General features: G+C 58.0%; 1 long non-coding RNA gene across 1 annotated transcript; it reads left to right on the forward strand.

Annotated features, from left to right (window-relative positions):
- Window positions 1–290: 290 nt before the first annotated feature.
- LOC135419576 (uncharacterized) lies at window positions 291–6,431 on the forward strand. Its single transcript, XR_010433049.1, has 2 exons — window positions 291–1,901; window positions 2,206–6,431. It is a non-coding gene; the product is annotated as an uncharacterized LOC135419576 (long non-coding RNA).
- Window positions 6,432–8,348: the final 1,917 nt, after the last annotated feature.

The raw sequence follows: 8,348 nt of genomic DNA on the forward strand, positions 1-8,348 counted from the left end.
ATTCTGAAGCCAGCCTGATCACAATCCCTCTATGGTTTTATCTACCTGCAAAGTAACAGCAAAAACCCAGAGCCAGGTCAGGTTCCCTGTAAGAAAGGAAAAAAGAAAATCAAAGAAACAGAGTCTGGATATAGCCTGTGTATGATGTAGCCTTGTTTTTTTTTCTGTATTCTTGCTGATCTTCAAGGTGGACTCTCCAACTTGAAGGGTCTGCCCCTCTGTCAGCAGCCTCAGGAACCAGCATGCCCTTGGTGTGGGTCTCTTGCAGTGTGGGGGTGACCCCTCTGGTAGCCAGTACAGGGGCTGGAGGGAAAGAACAGTGCTGAGGGCTCCTGGATCACTGCTTTGAATTAAAACCTTTTTTTTATTTTTGGTATGTGAGCAGGCTTGACATAGGTTGTTGGTGCCAGCTGGGCTTCTGTGCCTCAGTTTCTCCCCTCCCTGGGGCTACCAACTGCTCAGGCAGAGCTACCCACAAGATCAACAGAAGATGTGCAGAGAGGGGAAGAGGTCACAGCATCCACCTCCATCTCCGTTGGCATTGCCAGGGAAAATTCTTCATGAGGACATGAGACAGCAGCCACATAGCACGGTATTGAGAGAGGAGGCACTGAGTTAATTTGGCTGCCCAATTAACACCAAGGGAAGTCATTACTATACAGCTCATGGCTCTCTGTCCCAACACGTTGTTGCCCAGGTCCCAGGGAGGTGAGCAGAGCTCAGCAGTGGGACACAGAGGGTGGGCTGGGGGCCCTGGTGAAGCATTTGACTCCTGCTCCGTGAACAAAGCCTGGTGCAAACAAATTCAAAGCAAACGAGAGGCTTGGGATTGGGGTTCCTGGTGGCACCCACCCTCCTGCCTGTGCTGGGACCCCTCACTTCCCCACCAAGCCTCCCCCTTCCTGTGGCCATTCTCTGTCTGAGCAGGGCCAGAGAGCTGCCGAGCCCTACATCCACCTGTATATACGTAAACACACACGCACAGTTCCCACTTGCACGTGGACCCCATAGCTTTGCTTCTGACAGAAGGTGCACCCAGCACCAAGGGGTAATGCCTCACACACAAACCCCAGAAATTATATATAAAAAAAAACCAGGTCAGATACACTTCAGACTCAAGCCTGGGACAACTCTCAAAGTGCCAAGGCTGAAGCATGATGGGGCTGGAAACTTTTCCCATCGAGGTGGGATTTAGAGAGGTTTCCCTCTCTGTAACTGGGTCGATCACATGCCCAGAGCCTGTGAAGCCAAGATAAACCTTGGCCAAACGTGCAGCCTCACTACTGTGAGCATCCCTGACCGTACCAGGGCTGTCCTGCCACCCTAAATGCTAAATGTGCTCCATCAGGGTCACCGAGTCCCAAAATATCCCCCTCCTGCCCGGTGTCCTTTGTAGCAGCTCTGGTGGGGCCAGAGGCACCTTCCAACGGCTGGACTGGAGTGAGGAGGGTTGTTCTCTCGCCCATCGCCCCGTGGGGTGTACCCAGCAGCAGCTCAGCTCCGCTGTGCCGGTGCTGCTGTCGGCAAGGGCAGGTTCCCCGCCGGCCCCCGGGGTTTGGCAGCTCGCGGGGCTCCTGCCTGCCCGCAGCCCCGAGGGGACGGGGATGGGGGCCAGCATCCCGGACAAAAGAGATGGATTATTCGGTACAAGCATACCCCCTGCCGACGAGCTGGAAAAACACAGCTCCCCGGACACCTTCCCCCCCTCCAAAAAAACCCACCCAGCTACAACCACGGGATAGAACCAGGGGGGCCGGGACATCCCCGAGGCGAAGGCCGGAGGCTGGAGAGGGGCCGGGCTCCCGCAAGGAGTTGGAGACGGGAGTTGCTCGCAACACGAATGAACACCCGCCCACCCCCATCTCGCCAGGCCCGGCAGTAGCAAGTTTTTTCCACAGAAGGTTTGCGGTTTCCAGCCTTTCCCGCCCGGCCCCTCCGCGCAGCACCGGGGGCCCCCAAGAGCACCCCCAGCCCCGCAGGCGGGAGGTCTCGGCGGTGTCGTGCCCGGGGCATCCCCGGGGCTGGTTTTTCCGGTGTTGGGAGCTAGTTTGCACTTCTCCCTCCGGTTTTTGCTTTTTTGTTTGTTTTCTTTTTTCTTTTTTTTTTTTTTTAATTTTGTTTTGTTTTGGGTTTTTTGTTTGTTTGTTTATTTTATTTATTTATTTTTTTAAATTCTTCTCCCCCCTCTCTTGGCCTCCTCCGCAGCGCTGCCTGCCCCGCCAATCCGGGCCCTGCGGGGCAGGGGGACCCCGGCTGCGGCTTTAAAAGCGGAGCCCTTTGTGCGCCGGGCTCCGGATCGGGATGTGCTGTGCCGTGCCGGGATGTGCCGTGCCGCCGGCAGCCGCCACCGCCGCCAGGAAGAGCCTTGGACCACGTTGCACCAGCAGCCCCGGGACCCGAGCATCCCCCTCGGCAGGTATTTCATCCCCCTCCCCTGCACCCCAATAAACGTGTGGCAGGCCGGCTTGCCCCGCTCGCCGTTTTGCCGGGTCTGGGGTGGTTGCCTTTTATTATTTATTTACTTTCCCCCCCCCCGTAACCGCCTTCCTTCTTCCCTCCCTCGCACCCGCTGGTTTGGGATGGTGCGGCTGGGGGTGTCGTGCTGGTGGCACCGAGGCACAGCAGGCTGGGGTGACGGGGTGCTGCCCGCTGGTGGGGATGTCAGGGCTCGTTGGGGACAGCTCGGTGTCACCGGCGGCTTGAGGGGGTGGGGTGAGCACAGAATGGCTCCCTGGAGTCTGTCTGTTATTGTAGGGTCTCTCGAGGGGGTGGGATCAGCGCTGTGGGTTGCTGATGCCCCGGAGTGGGGTATGCCCCGGTATAGGCACCTCCAGGCTGTCCCTGTGCCCATAGGCAGACCTCTCCCAAAGCCTTTGACGTTTGGCCCTGAGCAGACCTACAGCCCAGGTAGCACCTTTTAGGGGGACTCTAACCTGGCCTGGGGTGTCCCTGCAGCTATCTTGTCACCAGATAGTACCACGAGCAGTGGCTCCGGGAGCAGCTGCAGCCCTGCTCCGTGCCCAGACAGCCCTGCTGCAGTGGGACCTGCCTACATCCCTTCAGCCCCCAGCTCATCCCTGCCCTGCCTTGGCATTTTGGCCACAGCCCTGCTGCAGTTCTAGAGCTGTGCCATGTCCTTGGAAGCAGAAAAGCTCCCTCCTGGGCTGAGCAGTGATGGTTGGAGCCAGCCAACAGCACCACAGATGCTGGATCTGGGCTGTCACTTTTCCTCCTTGTCCCTGATTCCCTGACCCCTGCTCTGGGCTTGGAGGGGGCATGCTAGTGGCTCCATCTGGAGCTGGGAGACAGGAGAGGGTCAGGTGTGCAGTGGTTAGCCATCCCACCTGGGTGTGCTCTTTGCTCCTGGTGGGTTCCCAGGAGTGCTGGGGAAGCGTCAGGCTTGACTGGGAAGCACAAGAGGCCTCAACCTTTGCACTGTGGGAAATCACCCAGCAAACCGTTGGTGAACTTGGATGCCAGAGCAGCGCTTCTGTGCCAAAGCCACTGGCCTCGTGTGAGCAGAGGATGGAGGAGACATCGACCACAGCCACCCCACGGAGCCCCCTTTCCTCACCCCTGTTGACAGAGGGATGCAGCTGCCCTGATTGCTGGCTGGAGCGTGGCTGAGCACCCACGCAGTGCAAGGCACCCAGCTGGGCTTGCAGTCTCCCGCGGCACTGGGGATGGGGACGAGCCCTGGCTGGGGACCAAGGGCAGGCGCTCGCCAGCCCCCACGTGCAGGGAGCCGTTGGTGCGGCTGTTTGCATGAGCAAGAGTGAGAGCTGGGGCTGACCACAGGAACCCACAGCTGTTGCGGGGGGCCCGGCTGCTACAGGGGTCCCAGTGGCCCCAGGGAGCGGCTCAGGGGCTGTTATGCAAATTTAGAGGAGCCAGGAAACCAGTCGGAGGGCAAAGGAGTCTGAATTTCTCTTCTCTCCTCTGAGTCACCAGGACTGACTTCCCTGGCTCTGAGATGCTGTGGATGCTCAACACATCCCCTGTTGAGAGCCTTGGCCGGGGTCCTTCCAGCATGGCACCGCTCTGGCACCTGGGCACAGGCTGGTCCTTGTCCCTGTGGCTGGGCAGGGCTGGGCAATGTGTGTCTCCCTGCTCCCAGGCTTGCCCCTCCTATATGGCACAGCCTCATGGTCTCCATTCTGGCTCTGCAGCCTCTGCCACCACACCCAGGACCTACAGCTGTTCTGGAAAGGGGCTGGGACCAGTGTGGGGTGGTGACTGGCTGGGCAGCTGGTGGTGGGACAGAATGGGTGCAGTTTTGGGAAAGGACCAATTCTGGCTGTTCTCAGCTCAGTCTCTGTTCCTGGGGTCCTTCCACACACAGCTTTATAACTGCCTCAAGGGACAGTAGAACTGCTGTAGGGCCCTGATGGAGGGGACTCCATTGTAGGTGGAAAAGGGGCACTGTGGCTGCAAGCATGAAACATCCAATGATTTGGCCCTGGTATGGTTTCTTGAAAATCACCCTGGTTTCTTTATTTTGGCACATCCCTGGGGTACTGGGGGTTAGCAGTGGGCTTGGGGACATCCCCAGGAGGGCAGGGTCTGGTTCCTTCTGCTCTGTCCCAGGACCGTCCTCTTTCACAGTGTCCTTTGTCACAGCCCCCTTGGGCAGCTGCAGAGGATGATGTCCTTACCTGCCCAGGCTTGCCAGAGGAACCTCAGAGCCCCACACATCCCCAGGTACCATCACAGCAGCACTGACATGCTCTGCCCTGCTGTTTGCACCCTGGTGACCCAAGTGATGGGCACAGGCAGAGTCTGTCCCCCTGGAAATCAGATACTGGGGACCCTGTGATTTCACATGGTAGTGGTCAGGCTGGAGGCACCTGCCTCCTGTCAGATACAAAAGGCATTGCTTTGCCTGCCACAAAGGAGGAATGTGCATGTGTGAGCAAGAGAGGCCAGCATCCGTGACAGAGCATACCCAGGCTTCTGCCACTTCCTCACACCACAGGAGAGACACGGTGGCCCAGCCCTGAGTGATGGCCACCATCAAGCACAGCACCCTGGTGTGGCCAGCTCGGCAGCATCCCCCCTTCTTGCAGACCAAGCCACAGGTGAGTATGTGGGATGTCACCTGCCTAACACAGAGGAGCAGGGCCCAGACCTCAGAGCAGCCTCTGGTATGTTGGAAGGGGACAAGTCCAGCTGGACCCTGGCCTGGCATGAGGAAGAAAATTAGTCACAGCAGCTGAAGGGCTCCATTGCCACATTTCTGCCCCAGTGCCTGCTGGAAGCACCCTGACAGGCAGATTCCCTCTGGCACAAGAAAAGCACCAGGGGATAAATGCCCTTGTGCCAGGAAGATGGACCCCATCCCAGCAGGTTGGGGTGTCCGCAGCCCCCACACTCTTCTCTGCAGGAGAAATACCCCGTAATGATCCTGAAAGCACCTTTGGGTGACAGGCCAGGTGCTGCATGGCTCTCTGACAGTGCCACAGATTGGCAAAACATGTTGCTCCAGTGGGACACAGTGGCTGTTTTTGCTGCCCCGACGTGGGGTGCACAGGATGAGTCCCTGTGCTGCTCTCTGGGCTCTGGCTCCTGCTACCACCATTTGTCCCTGTGCCCTTCTTCCCAGTCGCCTTCCCGTGCTGCAGGGAGGCAGAGCACAGCTAGAAATACACCCACTGCATCCCCCCTTCCTGCCTGTTTGCTTCCTCCCCTCCTGGCCTTGCCTTTCAGTGTGGCTTCCTAAGAAAACAAAGGTCACACTTTGCCTACACACACACACACACACACACACACACACACACACACACACACACACACACACACACGTGTGTGCACAGCTGGTGCCCTTCTAATAAACTTTGACCACATTTCCATCCCTGTGGATGGGGGGAAGCAATCTGCAAACATGCTGAGGTCAACAGGGCTGGTAAAAATGAGCAGCTAGGGAGGGAGAGAGAGGCTTTCCTTTCCTCCAGCATGGAGGCAGGCTGCTCCACAGCTCAAACCCTTATTAGACAGTGGAAAAGCCACATATGGCACACCCAACACACCCCACCTGCAGGAAGGGCTTTGATCTGAGCAGTCGTGCTGTGGGAGCTCCCTGGGGACCGATGGCATGACTGCCAGCCCGCTCACCTGGGCTGAGCTCTGACAGACTCATTCCACAGTTGTGGGGCTCTGAACCCTGTGCTGATGTCACAGCCTGGACCCGTGAACCCCTGTCAGCCCCAGCCTGCATTCCACATATCCCAGAGATTCTGCTGGAGGAAGCCAAGCTCCACCAACCCAGAGGCAGCGAGCTGCCACCAAATGCGCTCATCCCACAGCTACCCTGCTCCGTCTTCCCTCCAAAAAAGCCACAATTGCCAAAAACCCCCTGAAAAATCCATGGGTTGGTATATTCAGGTTGAGAGCACAGGGGTTGCAGTGACTTATCTGACATAGTTTTCCAGAAACTTCTCCTCTGGACTTGGTGTTATCACTGTGTTTCCGTTTTCTCTCAGCAGTGGGGTGCCAGTGGGGATGGGGACTCCAGCCCACATTGCACTCAGCAGAGCTTGGGGCAGCACTGAGGATGAGTAGGTAGCTCACAGTGCCCTGTGCGACACTCTTCCTTCACTTCATTCAGTCTAAAAAGTAGTTTAATAATTAAAATACACTTTGGGAAGAACTTCAGGTGGAGCAGGCAAGGACAAAACCCTCCCAGGCTCCATGGCAATGGTGAGTTGAGGAATTCAAAGCACACTCACTGCTCAGTGAAGGTCTGACTCCTGGGGATGGCTCAGGACAAGTGCCCCTTGCTATCCTCAAACTGCAGTGGCTGCTCTGGGGAGGCACTCAATGGGAGCCAAGCTCCCCTTCCTGGGATGTGACTCCTCCGGGGCTGTGCCCCTCACTCCCGGGTCAGCAAGGACTGCTGGGCACAGGGAGATGGGGCAGCCATGTGCTGAGCCCCAGCCCCCCCAAACACACCACTCCACGGTGCAGGCAGCTGCCACACTGCCCCATGGCACAGCTGCCATGAGTGCCGCCCGCAGCAGCCACCCGGCACGAGCCAGCCTTCCCTCCGCCCTTCCCTACTGCCACTCTGGCTCCAAATGGGGTTTTATTGCATCCTGTTTTGCAACGGCAGTGGGCGTGGGCCCATGGCGGGGCTCTGGCAGGTCATGGCCCCCCAGCCCCAGCAGAGCAGGCTGAGCTGGGGTGGGGGGTGGCTGCAGCTCTGCCCACTCCCAGTTTTGGCCACTGACCGCTAATGCTGCTTTTTTTTTTTTATGCTCACTATCACCAGGACGTGGTTTATTCCCAGGAAGGAAGCCAGGCAAAAGCATGCTATTAAAATGTTCCGATGGCCTTTGCAGCGGGAAACCCTCAGGCTTTGCCAAGCAGATGCCTGAAATTGGGGTAGGGGGAAGCAAGGAAGTGGCCTTTGAGCACCATGAGGCCTTCCCAGTGCTCCCCATCACCTGCCTCCCCACTCACCTCACCCTGGGGGGGTGGTCGCCTGGAGAGCTTGGTGCCCTCCTCCCCCCGTTGTGTGGAGGCAGGAGGGGGCAGATTGAGTTATCTCCTGTGCCGGGGGGGGGGGGGGGGGGGGGGGGGGCTGAAGGCAGGCACTGCGCTGGCGCCCAGCCCAGCAGCAATTACTCCAGCGGCATCGTGTGCAGCGATGATGCCACGCTGCAGGAATGGCAGGGGTGGCTCGCCTCTACTCCTGGGGCTCGTGCAAATCGCCAGACTGGAATGGGGCTCATCCAGCCGTGCCCTGCGTCCGGTCCTCCCAGACCTCGTGGGGGGTCCCAAATCTTCCTGGCTGTGCCCTCCGGCCTGGTGCTGCTCCGGATGTTTCCCCTCCTGGCTGCAAACAGGGAACTTCTGCCTTGCAGTAAGCAAGTATGTGAGGCACACCCCGTGGGGACATTCCTGTGACCTGGTGTTCCAGTCCCCTGCATGCTTTGGGCTCATGAGCAGGACTCGGGCTCTCATTTTGACCTCACACAGCACATTCCTGGTCTTCACGGTCACTTGAAAATGGACGTGAAGGCAAAAAGAAAATGAGCCCCTTGAGCTGGTGCTTTCTCCCAGGGGTTTGAAGACAGCTATGGTGATGGGACCTGGTGTGGCACTTTCTGGCCTCTCCTCAACCAGAATTCACTTCTCTTTCCCACTTATAATATTTGTTTCTCTCTGAAAAATACCCCTGCTGCCATTGTCGTGCTGTGACAGCCAGGAAGCAGAACACGGTTCTTTCCCCATTGCAAGAGCTGCTTCTTCCTACTGCCCTCACTCTGTCCTGCCTCACCACTGATGCCCTGGGCTCCTAGTTGCCCTAGTGGATACTGGGATTGTGGCTCTTGGTGAGGTTCCTGCCC

Source organism: Pseudopipra pipra, chromosome 10, assembly GCF_036250125.1.
Source record: "Pseudopipra pipra isolate bDixPip1 chromosome 10, bDixPip1.hap1, whole genome shotgun sequence".
NCBI lineage: Eukaryota > Metazoa > Chordata > Aves > Passeriformes > Pipridae > Pseudopipra > Pseudopipra pipra.